We start from the raw sequence: 21492 nt of genomic DNA, 5'->3' as shown, positions 1-21492 counted from the left end.
ACTAAAAAGCAGCAACCAGAAGAGTAAAAAGGACATGTCACATACACGGAGACAAAGATAAAAATGACAGCAGATTTCTTGTCAGAAAAAAAAAAAAAAAAACAAGTAGAAAACAAAAGAACGATATCTTTAAAGTGATAAAAGAAAAAAAAACCTGGAAACATAAAATTCTGTACTCAGTGAAAATATCTTTCAAAAAATGAAGGTGAAAGAGGTCTTCAGACATAGAAAAGCTAAAACAATTAATTATTAGCAGTATTCCAATACAAAAATGTTGTTCAAGGAATCCCTTCAGGCAGAAGGAATAAGATACCAAATGAAAGTATGGATCTAGACTTTTTCCTCCTACAACCATGGTCCAGTTTGTCCTTAACCTCGCAGAGAAGACACTGGTGCTGGTAAATGCTGTGGTGACTTACTCAAAACCTGGATTGGCCACATTTTGACACTATGCCAAGGTTGAGCTGGTTCCTCCAACCCTTGCTGAGAACGCTACAGCTATTCAGAGCTGGGAAAAAATAGTCAATAGTGCTCAGACTGGTATCTTCAAACAGCTCACAGTTGAAAATGCTCTGCTGAATGGTTTGGTGGCCACTGAGGTGTGGATGTGGTTTTATGTTGATAAGATCATAGGCAATCATGGCATCATTGGCTAAAATGTTTGAAGACCAATCTTTAACATCTGTTTCATTTGGGTTTATTATTTGAATGTTCTTGGACTATGTATGGTCAGACTGGTATTTGAATAAAATATGTCAAAATCAATATTTTCTATATCAAATAGAAGGTCACATTTTCTCTTGACCTTAAGTTGGATTGTCTTTTGCTTTAGCAATGTTAATATAGGTCTAAATGTATATATTTGCTTAGCCTGTCAATAAAAAGGATATATGTGAATATACCAGTCTGGTACATATATTTATGAGAAAAATATTTTAATTTGAAAGCTGGAAATACATATTTTACTTCCAGAAAAGTTGGGGGAAAGGCCTGAAAAAACTAGAACTTGCTACAGCAGGAGAAATATAATAAAACAGTAATATAATGTACCAAAGTTAAATCATGTCAGTAGTATAAAGAATAAAATTTGGATGGTTTCTCTTTGCTAAAATCAGAGAAAGACTTTTTTGACATCACCTATGTCTATAAATGTTGGGATATGTGCTGATATTCTATGTATCTTTATAACATCTTTAATGCCAGGAAAGAGTGAATGAGAGCCATGACAAAATTTGTAATCTAATTTGATATGTGTATTATTACTTTATCTGGTTTTATGATTTTTAGAATCTAATTTGCAAAAACAAAATATCCTATGGATATTTAAACAGGGCTATAGCTCAGTATCATCCATGGGTCTAAAAAACATACTACATCCTGAAATAAATAGAAGTTATTGGTTATCAAAAACAAACAAACAAACAAACAAAAAACGTATGGATCTACACAAAGGATTAAAGAAACCAGAAATGGTAAATATAATTTTTTGTAGCAGTATATATCTCTTTAAATGATAATTAATAGGGCATACAAAATGAAAACACTATATTGTGGAACTTATAGCATATATAAAAGTAAAGCGCAGGGCAGCAATACCATAAAAGTTATGGAGGAGAAATGGAAGTACACTATTGAAAGATTCTTATCCTCAATGTGAAGTTGTATAATGTCACTTGATGTATTCAATAAACCCTGAAGCACCCACTAAAATCTTTTAAAAACGTTAAGAGTTAATGAGCCAACAAAGGAGATAAAATGATATAAAAAAATACTCATTAAACCAAAAGAAGGCAGAAAGAAAAGGAAAAAGGGAACCAAAAATAGATGGGACATCAGACAACAAACAGCAAGTTGATACATTTAAACTTAACTGCTAAACATCACATTAAATCTAAATTGCTCTAAACAACCTATATAAAAGGCAAAGATAGATTTTTTAAGATGGCAGAGTAGATAAAGGCTGTGCTTACTTTCATTCATAACCACATCAAAATTACAACTAAACTACACAACACCCATCATTGAGAATCACTGGAAGTCTTGCCGAACAGAAGCCCTAAAACTAAGGACATACAGAAGAAAACACCTTGAGACAGGTAGGACAGGCAGAGACATGAAACAAGCTGGTCCCACACCCGCACATGACCATTAAAAATTGGGAGGGCTATCCCAGCTGCAGAGATCCCCTTGGAGGAGCAAGGGGTCCCAGCACAACAGAAGGCTTCCCAGCCCAGGATTCCAGTGCCAAAAAGTGAAGTCCCCGTAATTTATGTTTGTGAAAAGCAGTGGAGATTGTGGTAGAGTGTGACTGGAGTCCCAGGTAGTCCTCTTAAAGGGATGATGCACAGACTTACTCACTGACAAAACCACTGGCTCTGAGCTCCATCACTGGGGCGGTAGCTGAAGAGGTGACACAGACATACAAAGGGGAACTGCATTGCCTGGCTTCAGGATGAGGGCTGGAGGGGCAGCTTTCTCCCAGATGGAGAAGCTGGAGAAAGCCATTGTTCCTTTGTTGAGCCCTCATACTTCCAGGCATGCAGATGCAGCAGCCACCATATCTGAGTCTCCATCAGGCTAGCTGACACCATCCACTTGCCATGCCCTGGTGACTCTGGGACTTCACCCCACCTAATATTCGAGCACACCGAAGCTGTTTCCAGTGTCTTTGGGGGGAGGACTTCTTTAAATTTTATTGGGGAACATTGGGGAACAGTGTGTTTCTCCAGGGCCCATCAGATCCAAAGTCGTTGTCTTTATATCGAGTTGCACAGTTCAGTTCCAAGTCCAGTTGCCATTTTCTTTCTTTTTTAACTTTTCTATTCCTGAGTTCTTTATTTTTTCATTTTTTATTTATTTATTTTTTTTTAATTAATTTTATTGGGGTGACAATTGTTAGTAAATTTACATAGACTCCAGGTGTACAATTCTGTATTACATCATCTATAAATCCCATTGTGTGTTCACCACCCAGAGTCAGTTCTCTTTCCATCACCATATATTTGATCCCCCTTACCCTCATCACCCACCCCCCACCCCCTTACCCTCTGGTAACCACTAAATTGTCTGTGTCTATGAGTTTTTCTTTCTCATTTGTTTGTCTTGTTATTTTGTTGTTTTTGGTTTATATACCACATATCAATGAAATCATAGGGTTCTCTGCTTTTTCTGTCTGACTTATTTCACTTAGCATTATACTCTCAAGATCCATCCATGTTGTCACAAATGCTCCTATATCATCTTTCCTTAACGCCGAATAGTATTCCATTGTGTATATATACCACAACTTCTTTCCCATTCATCTATTGAAGGATATTTTGGTTGTTTCCATATCTTGGCCACCGTAAACAAAGCTGTAATGAACATTGGAGCACACGTGTCTTTATGGATAAATGTTTTCAGATTTTTTGGGTAGATACCCAGGAGAGGAATTGCTGGGTCATATGGTAATTCTATTCGTAATTTTTTGAGGAACCTCCACACTGCCTTCCATAACGGCTGCACCAGTCTGCATTCCCACCAACAGTGTATCAGGGTTCCTTTTTCTCCACAGCCTCTCCAACACTTGATACTATTTGTCTTGTTGATGACAGCCATTCTGACTGGGGTGAGGTGATCTCTCATTGTGGTTTTTATTTGCATTTCTCTGATGATTAGTGATGTTGAGCATTTTTTCATATGTCTACTTGCCATTTGTATGTCCTCTTTGGAGAAATGTCTCTTCAGGTCCTCTGCCCATTTTTCAATTGAGGGGTGGGAGGAAGGCTGGCTGTGCAGGAGAAGCGCTGCTGCGTACACTCAGCCGTGTGTCCTCAGTTAATCACTTCTAGCTGCTTCCAGTTTCAATATGGGACAATTGATCATTCAGAGGAACCATCAGAGGCATGCGTCATCTGGCCCTGTGCAGAGATGGTGACTGTGGAGCACTTATCCAAGCTGCCCATGAAATGAGTAGCTGAGTTTTGATACAGTGTTAATACCAACGGAGCTTGGTGGTTGAATGTATCTTAACAGGAAATGCAGTTTTGAAGGATGGCATCATATCCTTGGCTTGAGCACCTAGCAGAGGAAACTGTCAGTTTGTTCTGGTTTTTCCCAAGTGAACTTGTTAGATTCTCTCATCCACTGTTGGGAACTACAATACATAGTGCCCCCATTTTGTCCTGGCTGCTAAAATCTAGAGAAATTATAAAAAGTACTTCAAAATTCAAAATTATGAAAACTATTTCACCCCAGATTCCAGATAAAAGTATCTCTCTTCCTTCAAAATAGTTTCTGATATTACTTCTTTTTTTTTTATTGCATGAACTCTCTTGTTTTATACATTTTAATGTGAGAAGCCATATCTATTATTATTTTAGGAAAATATCCAGGTCATAAACTTCAAAATACTTGAATTAAAAATGCATGATTTCCTTAAGCAATAGAATTGTAGATAAAACATATCACTTTGCATTTATATAATTCTGTTTTCTGGTATTAACTCATTGATCTGGTGTCCGGCAGGGCGGCCTGCGGGGTCTCTGCTCCCGCTCCCACATAAGAATGCAGGATGTGGCCAGGCCAAAAAGGAACCCCCAAAGAGCCATAGGTAGGGAAGTCATACCACTATGGTCTCACTGGAGGCTGGGTTTACACGACGTGAGACCTGCTGTCCACTTTGCTGCCAACCGACCAACTCTCCTTGACTCTCCTTACTCTCCTTCAGTCTCCTCCTTCACTCTCCTCGGCTCCCCTCCGTAGCCAAGGCAGTTATATCAGTGGCCAATGGCTTAATGGCTACAGCTGATGGCCAACCAGCCACAGCTGACGGCCATCCACTATCTGAGCCAGCACCTCTCCACATGAGGCCGAGAGCCTGGAAACTGCTTTCTGGGGCTCTGTCCCCACAAATGCCCTCCTGAGTTCTCACATCCCAGGGGAGGGCAAACCATAGCCCGTGAGCGAAATCCAGCCTGTGACCTAGTTTTGTATGGCTGCAATCTAAGAACAGTTTTCACATTTTTTAAAAATCGGGACGTGAAAATTACATGAAATTCAAATTTCCTTGTCTATAAGTAAAGATTTATTTACAATGCGGCCACACCCACTGTTTGCATGTTGTCTATGGTGCTTTCACACCACAGTGGCTGAGGGTGAACAGTTTTACAGAGACCATATTGCCTTTCAATGCCAAAACGTTTACTATTAACGGAAAAAGTTGGCAGACCCTGTTCTGTGATGTCCCTTTGGCTTACTGGTGAATTCTATTGCCCCCAAACCTCCCAAAGGAAGGAACACTCAGTGTGCTGACTGTGCAGGGGGAGTTGGAGTTTACAGGGGACCAAAAAAGGACACTGCCAGATACCAGAGAAGTCAGTGCTGACATTTCATACATCTGAGGGGGCTTCCCAGGGATGGGGGGCAGGGAGTGCCTTCTGACACACTACAAAGGACGACATATGTCAGCGGTGCTTCAGGAGCATATGCCGACCCCAGGCCTGACACTGGGCGCCTGCCACGTCTACAGCATTCCATCGCCTGTGCTGGCTTAGGGGTGCTTCTGGGGGTCTGGCTGGCTAAAGAAAGGACAGTGACAGGAAGGACTAAAATTCACCCCTTCCTGGGCCGGTTGTTGTCTCTACCTTGCCATAGGTTTCAGGAAACCGACTGGGATCTCAGGCCAGGGTGTCTTTGAGGCCACCATAGCAACCCCCCACTAAGTTTCTGTTTGGAACCCCAAGTCTCCAGCTGCTGCATTTGTCTGAGGCTCACCCGGCTTGGTCAGGATGCAGGGTTGCCATATCCCATTCGGAGTCTTGAGGCCTGTCACCACCTGCTCGCATGGCTAGCTGACCCGAGAGGCACAGAGAGAGCGCGCAAGCTGGGTACTGGAGAACATCTAAACGGGAGGGGAAGAGAGCAAACAGCACTGACAGGTGGACACGGCCACGGGTGGAGGAGACCACAAAGCCTGTCAGTGTGCCCTATGGCAGCAAGTGAGAGCCCCACGTCAGTAGTGGCTTGAGCACAAAAGACAGTTAATCGTCTCATGTGGAAAGAAGTCTGCAGGCGAGTGTTCCGCATGTACTTCACTGACTCAGCAGGCGTCAGCAAGACCGGAGTCTCTCTCTCTGTCCATGTCCTCACAATATGGCCACCAGCACTCCAGGCATGACATCCATGTTCAAAAGCAGGAGGGCCAGGGCAGCAAAAGACTTTTGCCTGCTCAGCTCTTGCCCTGCCAGGGAGTGATGACTTTCCCAGAAGCCTCCAAGCAGACTTCCCACATGTCCTTGGCCACAGCCATGTTTCAGATGCCCACTGTTAGGCCAGGGACCAGGACTGCCTTCCCGGGAAACAAGGAACTCCATCCGGAACCCAAGCAAAATCACGGTTGTGTTGGCAGGGAGGCATCTTGGGGGAGGGACTCCCAGGGCTGCCTGCCAAGTCACACCCTCTAGAAGATGCACTGGAAGGTGAGATGCACAGAATGTGTGTGCGGGGGTGCGCTGCAGGTCACTGTGGGGTCTCCATGCACTTCTCAATGCCCTGGGGGAATGGAGGAGGCGAGTCTTGTGGGTGGCCGAGAGGAGGTGGGTCAGAAAGCTGGGAACCCTACGTAGCTCCTTCAAAAGCCAGAACCTGGAGACCATCCACAGGCCGATATGAATACTCCAGTCGTTGGTGGGAGCCTTGTACACAGGCCTACATAGTGGGCAGGTTGGGCACCTCCACCCAGCCCTCCCTTCCCTTCTCAGGTCCCGTAAGTGTGAAGTGCTCACCATGTGATAAGCTGGGCCTGGCGGGCAGGGTGTGGCTGGTGGAGAAAGCTGATGTTGGGGACTCGTAAGGATGTCTCCATATCATGTAGTCTGGTTTCCAGAGCAGCCAACTTCCCTTCCTCCAGTCTGTCTCCCCTCTTCCCAGGCCTCCCCCACCCTCACCAAGACCTCGTCTCAACAGGGCCCTTCTCTCACAAGGTGGTCAAGAGTTGAGTGTTGGTCCTTGAGTGATTTACTGTGTAATTGCAAAATTGTCCTTCCCAGTATGTCGCAATTCCCTAACCCTTGCTGGCAGGGTCCCTGGACTCATTTCTTAGCCTGTTTCAAGGAGTAGTGAGGACTCTGTCTTCTTGGGTTTCTTCTTGCTCCTTTGGGTGGTGTGTGGGCAGAGGGTGCTGCTGGCTTCTCCAGGACCACTGAGGTGCAGGGCTGTCTGGGTCTCATGCACTGGGTACAAGATATTAAGTAGAGCGCTATCCAGCTCTTGCTTTAAAAGCCTATTATTTCAAGTCCCAAAGCTTTTACAGGGAACAGGCAGCAAATACAACAACAGTAACACACCCTGTCTGCCTTCTAATTATGACAATTCATGACTCAGAATCTCAAATTGGTCATGTCTTTGGCCACTGCATCCTGCACCCCTCATCCCCTCCAAGAGTCAGCTTGCTGTTCCAGAAGGAGGCGGTGCTGAGGTAATGCATCATATCACAGGCAGGACTGCAGGGGTGGAGTTTCAGTGCTGTTGGCAGCAGGGCCGGCAGTGACAGGAAGGACTAAAACTTATTTCATTAAAAACCAAGAGAAATCACAACAACCCCTCATCCTTGCACACCCATCTTGCTGTGCTCTGTTTACTAAAGCTAATGAGAATTTATTTAATTTCATTGGAAAACAAGAAAATACAAAAAAAAAAATCACTGCCTCACACAAATGCATGTTTATAATGCTTGTAGACTATCTCATGAAGGGACCACTTCCCAGGCCTGGGACTCTGACACACACCTGTGGGGGGGCGGGGCAGCAGGCGCGCGTGGTGTGCCAGCTGAGAACTGTGGGTTCAGGCAAGCCCCCTTCTCTTTGGGGAGGCGAGTTGCCACCACCCTGCCACCTCCCTCTATTGTGAAAAGCTTTCAAACAAGTTCTCCGTTTTATGAGCTGTGACCCCATCCCTCACTATTTTAGGTTTTCTCCAAATAACTGGACATTTTTCTCTAAACAGTGGCTTTGTTTGTTCCATTCTGATGAACCGAAAATCAGGCAAGGTGAGGAAACCACCTTTCTGCATAGTCCACTCCCACCTGGCTTCACTCCCAGCCCTGCCACTGGCTCTGCCTCAGCCAAGTCCCCGGTGACACCCTGACCTCCATCCAACAGGCCCTCCTTCATCCGCCTCCCCCCTTGCTTGCTTCCCAGAGCATCTGACACCAGGAGCTTTTCCCTCCCTGGTGCCTTAGCCCTCCGCCTGCTCCTCTGGCCTGCTGAGACCTGTCTGCACCCCTTCACTCCTCCCTTTCTGCCCCCCCCTCGCCTCCCACCTGCTGGGATCTCAGCTTCCCTCCCTGTGCCCCTCAGGTCTTGGTCATTCTCAATGGACAACCCCAACCCTGGTTTCTCCTCTGAACCACGTGCCTGTTTATCCACCTGCCGTAGCTGCCCCTCGGCTCCTCACCCCGAACCAACCTGCTCTTGCAGCCTTCCTGAATAGCACCCCCCAGTCTCCAAGTCAGGGCTCAGCAACAGACGATGGCAGGCTGCTGATTCAGTGGCTTAAAGCAACACAAACATATTCTACAGCTCTGCAGGTTAGAAGTCCAAGATGGTTTCACGGGTGTAAACCCAGGTGCAGCAGAGCCGTGTTCCTTCTGGAGCTGCTAGGGGAGAGCGGTCTCTTTGCCTTTTCCAGTTTCTAGAGCTGCATTCCTTGGCACATGTCCCCTTTCTCCATCTTCAAAGCCAGCAGCATAGCCTCTTCAAACTGCTCTCTGTTTCCATCAACATGTCATCTTCTTCCCCTTCTGCCATCTAATCTCCCCACCTCCCTCATCTAAGGACCCTGGTGATTACTCGGTGCCCACCCAGATGGTCCAGCTTCCTTCCCCATCTTAACATCCTTAACGACCACACCTGCAAAGCCCCATTTGCTGTATAAGGTAACATTCACAGGTTCCAGGGATTAGGACATGGATATTTAGGGTCCATATTCAGCCTCCCAGCTGCCCTCCCCCCGCCCCCACCCAAGCTAGTGTGAGTAAGCTCCTGGGGCTGCTGCCTGCACACACCTCTGCCTGGCTTTCCATCACCAACAGCCAGCAGGCCCTTTACAACCTGGCTCTACCTGCCTTTCTAACCACCTGTCCCCACACTGGCGCCTCTTCCCTTCATCACCACCCCCAACACACAGGGCCCCAGCCACTCATGCTTATACTTGATGTTCTGGCCTCACTAAATGCTAACAGTCCTGCAACAAGGCCCTGCGCGCACCGCTGTTCAGGTGTTGAACTGAACAAGGGAGCCTCAGGGAAGAATGTTCACATCCCGGACACACAATCACTTACCGGAGAGCGCAAAGGCCAGCCCATCGGAACTGCGCTCCGGTGCGAACCTGCACAGGTGCCCACGCAGGCGGGCACACAATAAAACTCCACACTGCTTGTATGAGTTTTCTAATTCATACACGTGTGCTGCCCAGCTAACGTGCACTGAGGAGTTTCACACCCTCCTGCCGAGGCACTTGCTGTTTGTTCCCCTCACCTTGAGTGCCCTTTTCTTGCTTGCCTGTTCACTTGTCAATCCACAGTCAAGACACGATGGCCCCTGAGAGGCCGTCCATGCCCGCACTAAGGGAAACTGCCCATTTTGGTACATACTTCTAGTATTGTCCATTGCATGTGAGGTTGCAGTTTACTGGTTTAAATATTTACCTCCCACCCCCACCCAGACACGGGACCTCGAGTTGCACACTGTGCCTGAATTGCCTTCCTCAGCAGTGCCCAGTTCCGTGCAGGCTGCAAAGCCGTTCTAACTGTGTGCCAAAGAATGGACAGGAATAATTTCCTTTGGCAAGCTCACAAAATAACAGATTTCTAACTGCCCTAATTATCTTCCCTTCCCTCCAATTCAACCATTTCTGGGAGCCCTAATATCTCATGAATACTTTCTAATGGACTTATTTATGAAAGCATTCTCTTTTTTAATAAGTCAGGGGTAACATATCACGTATATTACTAATGGCCTCTTTCAAAATGCCTTGGCACCTCTTTTGATTTTGAAAGGCCCTAAGTGGTTTTCTGAGTTTGAGCAGGACCAGTTTTTCCTTTTAAAGCATACCAATCTACAATAAGAACATTTCTGAACGAGTCATAATATCACAGCTTTCCTCCAGCAGATTCAAATATTTTAATACCTATAATATTTTTGTCCTGATATGACAGCAGACCAGGGCTCCCTTTTAAGTGACCACAGCTCCCTGGGCCTGCAGTAGTTTATATTATTCATCCCACATATTCACTGCCCCTCTCTGGGCCTGTCACTTCTGCGCCCTCCCCACCCCCGTGCCTCCCCCAGAGGAGGGCAGACTTCCCTCCTGTTCCACTGGCTTTGGGTTTGTCTATTTGACTTACTTTGGCCAATAGCATGTGAGCAGACGTGACATAAATCACAACCCAGCAGAAGTTTAAAGCACCAATGAGTGTTCCTACCAGAGTTTCTTCCTTGACCCCTTTGTCAAGAAAAGGACAAACTCAAGGGCTTTGCCACTTGGGGTGTTCTATTTAAGAACAAGATGTGGTTGTCATTAGGCAGTTTTATTTACTTGCCTGTAAAGGAAACGGGCTTCACATCCAAAGCTCTGTCTCCCCAGAAAGAAGCTTAGCCATTGCTTATGCACACTACTTGATTAAATATATGTTAATTTTTTTCTTTGCAGTTGGCTACACTTATCCAGCTGGGTTCCTGACTAGCTCATCCTCTTTAGAGCTGTGCCTACAAAATACTGTGCTACATTTTAACACTTAGCAAGAACAGCATTTAGTAAGAACAGCCCAGACCTTGAGACCCTTGTCCTATCTAGCAGCAGGTTAGAGGTGCCCCTTCAGTCTGTCTCCCTAGAATGATGAAGACACTTGGAGCAGACCCACTGCCAAGGCAACATCCAACGTGAGCAAGAAACTAAGGTTTGTGGTTATAAGCTCCTATGATTTTGGAATTGTTTGTTGCTGCATCACAACATGGCAAAAGTCGACTGACACAGATACGTAGGGTCACACAGAGAAGACAGAGATTTATGTGTTTGAAAAATCTAAGGAGGTGTTTTGTGTTCTTTTTAATAATTAAAGTTTATTGGGGTAACAATGGTTAGTAAAGTTACATAGATTTCAGGTGTACAATTCTGTATTACATCATCTATAAATCCCACTGTGTGTTCACCACCCAGAGTCAGTTCTCCTTCCATCACCATATATTTGATCCCCTTTACCCTCATCTCCCACGCCCCACCCCCTTACCCTCTGGTAACCACTAAATTATTGTCTGTGTCTATGAGTTTTTCTTTCTCATTTGTTTGTCTTGTTCTTTTGTTATTTTTAGTTTATATACCACATATCAGTGAAATCATAGGGGTCTTTGCTTTTTCTGTCTGACTTATTTCGCTTAGCATTCTACTCTCAAATTCCATCCATGTTGTCACAAATGTTCCTATATCATCTTTTCTAACCACCGAATAGTATTCCATTGTGTATATATACCACAACTTCTTTATCCATTCATCTATCAAAGGACATTTTGGTTGTTTCCATGTCTTGGCCACTGTAAATAAAGTTGCAATGAACATTGGAGCACATATATCTTTACAGACAAATGTTTTCAAATTTTTTGGATATATACCCAGGGGAGGGATTGCTGGGTCATGTGGTAATTCTATTCTTAATTTTTTGAGGAAACTGATGAGGTTTTCTTACCAGCCCATTGGATCATGGGACAACTGCTACCTTGCTAAAAAGAGGTACATTTCAAAGTAGACTCATTAAATTTCCCAAACCCCATTTCCCTTTGTAACATGTCACTGTCTCCCAATTTTAGCATCCATTCCTCCCATCACCATAGCAACACACATTCTGGGACAGGAATGGGGATATCCTTGATAGGGATGGGGGGAACAATTTTCACTTCCTCTTCTGACCTCTGAAACTTCATCTTATCTCCCAGAGCTTTATGATTTGACTTAATGTGGTATGTACGATTAGTAATTTAATGTACTATGTTATATCAAGCATTTGATTGTCTAGAGAGTAGTCATGTTGTAAATCAGTTATGTTTGAGAACCATTTATGTATTATGTAATGTATTTATGTATAATTTAATGTATATGCTTATATGCATAGAGTATATACTTAATGTACATAATACATATAATGTATTATGTAATAATGTACATATGTACTATGGTAAAGAAGGTAAAATGTTCTAAAACAACAGCAAATACAGATCAGGAGTCTGCTTATGTATGAGGAAATGTTACCACAATGCCTGCCACTGAAGGAGAAGGGAAGATTACTCAGAGCAAGTTGGACTGCAAAGGGATCGCATATATGTGAGGCTCCAGAAGAGCTCCCCCAAATTCAATGGAGCCACATCCACAGTAGCAGCTCTCAGGTGGTACTTTGTTGGGCATGTGACTTGATAGGGGTTCTGCCCTGTGTGTCATGAGGATTGCCCACACCTCGCAACCAGCATCCCTGGATGTTCTGATGAATCATGTATATTTTGAAGTTGAATCTGAACCAGTTCAGACAGCTTATATCTCTGTCAGGATCTGGCAAGTGCATATTTTCCTTCTTGCTTGGAAGTCTTGGTTTTTGTTTTGATTTGTTTCAACAAAGAGATATACCTGGATTTCTTATTTTTTAATTTCTTTTTATTTATTTATTTCACATCTACATGACTACTCTGTAACAACCAATTTGTATTTCTTAATCCCTTCCCCTTTTTTCAGCTACACTCCCAATCCCCCTCCCATCTGGCAACCATCAAAATTAAATTGTTCTCTGTATCTATGAGTTTGTTTCTGTGTTATTTGTTTGTTCTTTAGATTCCACATTTAAGTGAAATCACATCGCATCTGTCTTTCTGTATCTGACACTGCACTCAGCACAATACTCTCCAGGTCCACCCACGGATGGCAAGTACACATCCCCTCCTCTGGCCAAGCAATATTCCACTGTACATATTAATCACCTTCTCTTTCTCCATCCTTCCGTCAACAGACACCCAGGCTGCCTCCACCTATGGTCATTGTAAACAACGCTGCAATGAACATAAGAATGCACAAGTCCCCTCAAAGTAGCATTTTGGATGTCTTCAGATAAATACCCAGAAGTGGGATTACTGGGTCCTTCTTTGTCCCTTGTTATAGCCTTTATTTTAAAGTCTATTTTGTCTGGTATAAGTATGGCTACGCCAGCTTTTTCTGTTTGTTTGTTATGGGCAGTGCTCTACTGTTTTCTGAAGCCAACCTCCAAGTATGTTAGTTCTGGGACTTCTTGGGAGGGGCTCTGGTGCAGGCCCAGATTACCAACTGCCTGTGACCAGCTGGGAACTAGTTGGTAGGAACTACAAACAGTTTTTCACTGCCTGCACTAAACCTGGAGGCATGTGGGAAAGGCCATGCTGTGAACAAACACATCTACCCCAGTACCAGGCCTGAGGTAGCTCCACAAAAAGCCAGGATGCCCAGAGGCCTGTTGCCACCGGCCGGCTCCCTTAGGGTTCAGCTGCTGATAAAGCGTCATGTGGTATGCGAGTTGGATGAGGCAGGGTCCTAGGGAGTCCTGGGAAGAATGAGAAGAGTTGTGATCACCAGGTTAATGTATATTCTGGTGTGGTGCCAGTGTTGAGCGTGGAGCTACTCAGCAAAAATCTCAGAGCACGCCGAGGCCAGTCATCACACACCAGGGGCTGTGGACTCTGATAGTTTTTCTAGAGTACAATGCAGGAGGGGCTGGCTGCTTGCCCAGAAAGTACCGCCTGTGTTGAGGGAGTTGGGTAGGGTGGGTCCCAGGGAATCAGCAGGGTGGAGCCTCAGAGCTCACCGGACTAATCAGATTCAGATTTGGCCATAATCCTAAGGGGTGGGCTCAACAGAGGAAAGATGGCGCCCACCCGCAGGCTGCACAGGAGAAGGACCTCACACAGGGAAAATGCCGACTGTCCTCCAGCTTTCCCCTTGAAGCCACACACCTCAGTCTGAACTCCCAGATGCCTCTGACTCCCCCACTTCGCCGCCCCAAGTCACTGTCTCTCCGCTGGAGCCCAAGGTGAGTACCTGCGAGCGAGTGACTCTGTGAGCAGGCCCTTTAAGAAGATGTTTGGGTTTCCTGCAGCCTTCTGTCCCACCGGGATGGTTGGAACCCCATTTTTCACAGCCCAGTGTTGTGGGGGTTCCTATTCCTGGCACCAGAGCTCTGGGCTGGGGAGCCTGGAGTGGGGCTGGAGTCCTTTGCTCCTCCAGGGGGTAACTTTTGCAGCCAAGGTATCCCTTCGAATTTTCATCCACCACACGGAGGTTTGGGACCAGCGCATTTCACATCTCTGCCCCTCCTACTAGTCTTGATGTGGCTTCTTCTTTATATCCTTAGTTATAAAACTGTTCAGCCAGACTTCAGATGGTTTTCCAGGTTAACTGTTCTATAATTTAATTCTAATTTTAATCTGTTCATGGAAGGAAGCAGGCATAGTGTTTATCTACTCTGCCATGGTGGATTTCCTCCACCTGGATTTTTTAAAAGAGAAGAGTCAACTCTGGACTTTGGAAATAAATGTTTTGATAACTTTCCATGCTGGAAACCCCTTGTATTCCTGGCACATTCTGCTCATCAGTCTCTGTCTAAGGAGAAACAGTAGTTGCAGTTTCCTGAATAGGGAGGCCACTCCCTCCATTTTGAGAACTTGAGGGCAGCCTCTTTAGAAATCACAGTGCCCTGCATTCTGGAGCAACAGCCCTCCCATTCTCTCAATGTGGACGTGTGTGAACAAGAGCCGAGAGCCATGTGGTACACACTGGGCCTGCTGAGGACTTCAGACTCCAGGAAAGGGACCCTGGACATTGAATTGAGAGCCGTTTTAAAATTGTTGTTAATGAATTATTCAAGGTGTAATTGACCTGCAATAAATTGCACATAAAGTGTAACACTTGATAAACATATGATGTATGTATACATCCATAAAACTACCACTTTAAGATTCTGGACATATCTATGACTGCCCCCCGCCCAAGTTTCCTTGTATCCCTTTATAAACGCTCTGCTCTCTCCCAGGCTACTGCTGTTCTGCTTTCTGTCACTAAAGGTTAGTTTGTATTTTGTAGAGTTTTACATAAATGAATCATATGGTTTGTACTTTTTTGTTGTTTGGCTTTTTTTACTCAGCATATTTATTTTAGGATCCATGTTGTATATATAAGTAGTTGTCGCATCCTGCATGACAAGAGTTGTGGAAAGCAAGGAGGGCAGCACAGGTTAAGAAAAGACAGCAGCCATGAATAGAGTTTAAATGCGGAGGCCAAGGGACCAGCAGCCTCAAGGTCTGGGCTGTGGTACCTAGTCGGGCCTGCACAATAACTTTTATTAGTTAGGTGGGGAAGCAAAGGAGATAAAACTTGTCAATCTCAAGATCTGTGAATTCTATACATCATAATAGGAAACTGATTCTAGTCAATCACCCTTGCCTGCAGGCAGCTGGACCTTAAGTTTCAACTTCCCCAAGGGCCAAAACCTATATGCACATGAATAGACGGAGAGCACCTCATTGAATCACTTCCCTTGCAGGTTCTGGGAAGGAATGCAGCCACAGAGGCTGAGGCTTTCCTTAGCGAGAGGAAGGTGGGGTCTGTGCCCACCTCCATGAATCCCGTGGGTTCTCCTGTTGGTCCTCACGACTGCGTCTGGCTTGAGTTGTTCCTTCCGTGAGGAATCTTACTCGTCATTGACTGTCCAGTCATCTTTCTGGGACCAAACAGGGAGGCATAAGGTGAAAACACAAAGGTTTAGCAAAGTTCCTGAAAGGATCCGTCTTACAGACTCTCCTTTCTTTGGGGGCAGGTTCAAGGAAACACGGTTAAGCGGCTGCGTGGTGACAAATAGTTATTCTTTTTTATTGCTGAATAGTGTTCCATTGTAGGGATAGACCACAATTTGTTTTTACTTGTTAATGGATATTTGGGTTGTTTCCAGTTTGAGACTACTACAAACAAAGCTGTTATGAACATTCACGTACAAATATTTGTATGGACACATGCTATCTTTTCTCTTAGGAAAATATCTAGAATTGGAATAAATGGGTTGTAAGGAGGGTATATATTAACTTTCAAGAACAATGCCAAATTCCTTTCCAAAGAGTTTGTACCATTTTACATTTCCACCACTCGCATATGAGTGTTCCAGTTCCTCCACATCTAGACCAAACGTGGTCTTAGACATTTTAATAGGTATGTAGTGGTATCTCACTTAGTTTTAATCTGAATTTCTATAAAGACTAATGATGTTGAGCATTGTTTCATCTGCTTATTTGCCATCCATATATCTTTAATGAAATAAAAATCTTTCACCCATTTTAAAAAGTTAGGGTGTTTGTTTGCTTATCACTGAGTTTTGAGAGTTCTTTATATATTCTAGATACAAGTCCTTTATAAGATGTATGCTCTGTGATGTTTTCTTCCAGTTTGTGAATATTTTTCCTTTTTATTCTCTTGGTAGCATCTTTTGTAGAGCAGTTTTTAATTTTGATAGTGTAATTTATTGTTTTGTTCTTTTATAGATCATAATTTTGGTGTTGTATTTAAGAAGTCTTTGCCTGATGTAAAATGTTTTCTGTTAGAAGATTTGTAGTTTTAGATTTCACATTTAGGTCTGTGATTCTTTTTAAATTAATTTTTGCATATGGGGCAAGGTATGGATCAAATTTCTTCTCTTTCTCTCCCACACTTCCAACATATAGATTTCCAGTTGTTACAGGACCATTTGTTGAAAAGATTATCTTTTGTTCCCTGAATTGCTTTTGCATCTTTATAAAAAAAAAATCACATATATATACACACACACACTTATATCTATTTCTGGACTATTTTCAGTTTCATGGATCTATTTGTCTATCTTTACTCCAATATCACAATATTTTGATTACTTCATCTTTATAATAAGTTTTGAAATTGTGATGTGTTAGTTCTCTAACTTTGTTCTTCTTTTTCAATATTGTTTTGCTTATTTGTAGCCATTTTTTATTAAAATTTATTGGGGTGACAATGGTCAACAAAATTACATAGGTTTCAAGTGTACAATTCTAATAATACATCATCAATATATCACATTGTGTGTGCACCCCCCAGAGTCAGTTCTCCCTTCATCACCATATATTTGACCCCCTTTACCTCTCCTACCACCCCTCCTCCCCCTAACCTCTGGTGCCGGGGGTGGGGTGAGTTGTGAGAGATGGCCCAGAGCAATGGCAGCGATCACCACCACAGCCGGTCCTGCTTCCACAGCTCCCTCCCCTTTGCCGGAACTAGTTGGGCTGTGAATCTGTGTCTGTGGTCCACAGTTCTCAGAACAGCAAATATTCTGTTCTTTTGATCTGACCCTGCTACTGTTCCACTTCCAGCACCGGGCAGGTGGGGGCGGGGCGAGCTCTGGGAGGGTAGGGAGGGGGCGGCTAGTCTCCATGCCTAAGGCTTCCGTTCTCCGCTTGGCAGTGAGGGCTTAAACCACCGATTTCAGCCCTCTTCCCTCAGTCTTTGCTCCGAGGTCTGCCGTGAGCGAGCGTTGGTTCTCCGCTAGGCATTGATGGCTTAAACCACTGATATCAGCCCTCTTCCCTCAGTCTTTGCTCCGAGGTCTGCCGTGAGCGAGCGTTGGGTTCAGCCGTGTTATATGCTGCCCCCTCAGCCCTGTGGGCCGTAAGCGGAGCCCTAGCAGTCCGAGTCCTTCCCTCTCCCGCAGCTGCGGTAGTTCCGGGATGCAGCGAGCTTGGAGCTCTGAGCTAGGTCTGCATCCTGCGCCCGCGCGGCTCCTTCTCCGCACTTCTCCCCCTCACTCTCCTCCCCCCCACGTGATTCACCCACCTGGAGGTGAATTCAGTAGTGGGCCTCTTCATCTTGCCTGTCTGCTGTTCAGGGAGTCCTTCGTGGAGTTATAGTTGTTTGATTAATTGTAAATTCCAGGGGAGATTTACAGAGGCTCACCTCACGCCGCCATTTTGATGACATCTCCTGAACTTTCATCCTAACCGGTTGTGCCCAAAGATTTGAAGAAATCCAAGGAAGACCTTCAACTGGTTCAGCCTGTGTCCTGCTCACATCTGGACCATCACCACATCCAGGGGGTGGGTAGCGCTACTGACCCGTGGCCATATGGCCAAACTCAGGGCTGGGGTGGGGAAGGGGAAGCAGTGTCCGCCAGTCTCCCCCCCCCCCCCACACACACACACACACTGGGTGAGAGCGTGTGCATCCCCCATAGGCGGGGTTGTCACAGTGAGCTGACAAAGAACAAATGCCCACACAGCAGCCTGTACCACCCACTGCACTCTGAGGGATTTGACGTCCCTGCTAACGCAGAAAGCCTGAGGGGAATGAGAAAACATCACTACCCTCTATGAAGAGCCAAAATGGGCTGTGAGCTCAGCTCTGAGAAAAGGTCGAGCTCCTTTAAAGCCAAGGGTGGGGTCAGGGTGCTGAAATTAAGAAGGAGCATTGGTGGTCGTAAAAAAACAAAAACAGGCTTTTGCAAAGCTGTGGATATGCTCCTGCTGCCCCGTGGCCAGAAACGGCCTTTTTTTGCTTCTTCATCTGGTCATGTCACCTCCTCTGCAAAGCTCTCAATTCTCCAAGACGGAAGTCACTTCTCAGTCCTGCTCCTGGGTTCCAAGAGTAATTTGCATTTATCTCACTGAATGTTAATCTCTGTTCACAGTGCCTGCTCCTCTCCTGTGTGAAGCTCCTTGTCTAGCACTTAGCACAGGTGCTCGTACCTGCTTGGTGGGTGGGTGAGCCACACAGGCAAGCACGTATTCTCTGCGGCAGATACATTCTCTCCTAACACAACGCACCTCCCATGATAGAGGCTGAAAATGCCAGATATTTGTGCTCTCAGCCTTCCTTGCCACCGGGGGAGGAGGTAGGTGCCAACTGACCCATTCATGATTAATAAGACAAGAGAAGTCTCCAAAGGGATTTCCCCCCATCTTTGATAAATAGAGCATCTAGAGAGAGGAGAGCTCTTTTCCTTGTTCTTTTCCTTCTTGTCTTTGAACACAGCTATGAGAATGTGATGCCTGGAGCTGTGGCAGCCATCCTGAGACCATGGGGCAAGCAGCCTGAAGACAAAAGCCAACATGTTCAAAATGATGCAGTGGAAAGACTGGAATGTGCCTGGTCTTTGATTATTTATCCTTAGATCCAAACTGGGAACCACCTACTTCCAGACTGTTTATATGAGACAATAGGGACACCTAGTGTGTAAAAGCAGGTTTAGTGGGTAACCCTGTGATTGGTAGCAGAGCAGGCTGATGATACGTGGTTCTCACACTCACGAAGGCAGTTAGGTGCTCCACAATGTAAACAGTATCTTTTCCTATCTAGCACCAGTTTAGAAAAACGAGAACCACCTCAACACTGACAGTTATTAAAATACTGTTCATGCTTTGTTTCCAACTATATTTCAGGTTAACTACAAAGTCCTGCTCGTAGGTTCCAAGAATGTTTTGCTTTCACCTCATTAAATTTTAATGTCTGGCTCATGGGGCTTGCTTGTCTCCTGGGAAAGGCCAGGACTGAGTCTTATGATAGTAATACTCTAATAATGTGATTAATCTTATAATAATGATCTGTGGCTGGAGCCTAACCCCAGAGGTCAAAACTCCTGGGTCAGCCACTTGACATGCGCAGCCTTGCTCCTCTTCTCTCGGCAAGCCTCTGGCCCGGAAGACGGGACAGCAGGAACAAGGAAGGACGTGCTGCCACTGGAGCAACAGCTCACTCATTAATATGCTCAAATGCTACGAATCATGCAAATTGTTGAAAAGCTCTGTGCTAAGTTGCCGGAGGTGAAAAAATCAAGGCGAATGTGTACTTTAACCAAAAAGGCAATGAAATTATCTGAATAAGGTTAATCATATCATCAGAAGTCGGAGTTTAGAAACTGAGGAGGAGCTGGTTGGGGACGGAGGTGAGGATGGGACTTACAGACAGAAGCAGCAGCAGGAGCCAAGGGAACAGCCCGCCTGCTCCCGGAACAGCAAGCCGTTCCACAGGCCAGGAGTGCGGTGTGGCAGAGGGGGCAGATGGCACAGTGTGGGCAGCCTCAGTGTCAGGCTGAGCAGTTTGCACCTGCCTACAGGCTCGAAGGAGACATGGGAGGGCTCAGGTGGAAGGGCATGGTCAAATGCACATTCTAGAATTCTCACTCTGGCAGCCTGTCTGGTGGCTGGACAGAAGCAGGAAGACGGAATTTGGGGTGGCATAGAGTGACAGTTCTGACTGGTGCTTGCCATTTAAACCTTGAAAGTGGAGGGCGTAGGCCATGCACTGTACCTGGTATACAGGCAGGGCTCAATCAATGGCCACTGTTATTATTTCTATGATAATGAGTCCACCAGCACCACCTGCAGGCTTTAGGACACCAACCAGAGGAGCGCGGCTGCCTCTAGGCTTCTGTCAGCCACACCAGACACCCCAAGCCCAGAGACACGGCATACACTGCGGCAGCCTGCTGCCTTGGGTCTCTCGGCAGCATCTTCCCTTCCACGTATAACCTCCCTGTGACTCACCTCCGTGTCTTAGCGGACTCACAAGGGCCTTGCTTTTCATACTGAACCCTAGCTCCAGCTCTGACCCTGGGGACCAGCAGGTGACTGTTACAGAGGAAGCACTGACTTCTGGTCACCGAGGAAGTGTCGGGTCAGAGAGAAGTCCCAGTGTCCTAGGTGCCCAGTGCCTTTCACGAGGAGTTCCTATTCTGTGTGCAGCAAATAAATGACAAGAGGCTCAAGACCCCTCTTTGCCTCTGCAGACACTGCAACCTGACCACACACTCTGGGGCTGAACCCAGATGTGCCCATACCCTTGACACAGTGCTCAGCCCACCATTTTAACTGTCTAGCCTTATCTTATTGTCATGTTTTCATGAAGCCTTTGCTGACGTGTTGCTGCCAAGTGAACTGAACTGTGATGACGCTCCTGGGCCCTTCTCTACCCTCACTTACTCCTTCTCTAGCAGGGAGGATAGGGATTCCCATGTAGGGGAGCAGCCCAGACCCTCTAACTGCCCCAGGGACAGGCAGATCACGGGAACTGCAAGCTCCTTGTAAGAGACGGAAGATGAGGACCAGTCATTAAAAGAACATTTCAATTTTTCAACAGTCCTAGTATTTTATCCAACTTCTCCTTAGCCAGTAATCAGGGTATAAATTTCTAGTACGTAGTTCTCAGAGAGCCAAATAATTAGCTATGCAATTGTCTTCTCAAGGAGGAAGGTGAAGGCATTATCTAGGGCTTCACGGTGTCTTGGTAAGAATTTGCAAAAACCAGAGAAGAAATTGCAGAATGTTCGTCTGCTCAGATTTTCTACAAGCATTAATATCAGAAGTGAGTAGTCTCCCTCTAGTCAGTTGAGATATATTTGCCCTATAATGAGGTCTGTAGTCACTCTCAGTTTTTCTCTTTCTCTGACATCTAGGTCAGAAC

The 21492-nt window shown here is 45.4% G+C and overlaps 1 pseudogene across 1 annotated transcript; it reads left to right on the top strand.

Annotated features, from left to right (window-relative positions):
- The first annotated feature begins 353 nt into the window (after positions 1-353).
- Positions 354-656, top strand: LOC308500023 (ATP synthase subunit g, mitochondrial-like; annotated as a pseudogene). The gene has a single exon. The product of its transcript is annotated as an ATP synthase subunit g, mitochondrial-like (transcript).
- The last annotated feature ends 20836 nt before the right edge of the window (positions 657-21492 follow it).

The sequence above is a fragment of the Rhinolophus hipposideros genome, assembly GCF_964194185.1.
Source record: "Rhinolophus hipposideros genome assembly, chromosome: 7".
Classification (NCBI taxonomy): domain Eukaryota; kingdom Metazoa; phylum Chordata; class Mammalia; order Chiroptera; family Rhinolophidae; genus Rhinolophus; species Rhinolophus hipposideros.
This window is presented reverse-complemented; position numbering and strand designations above follow the sequence as displayed.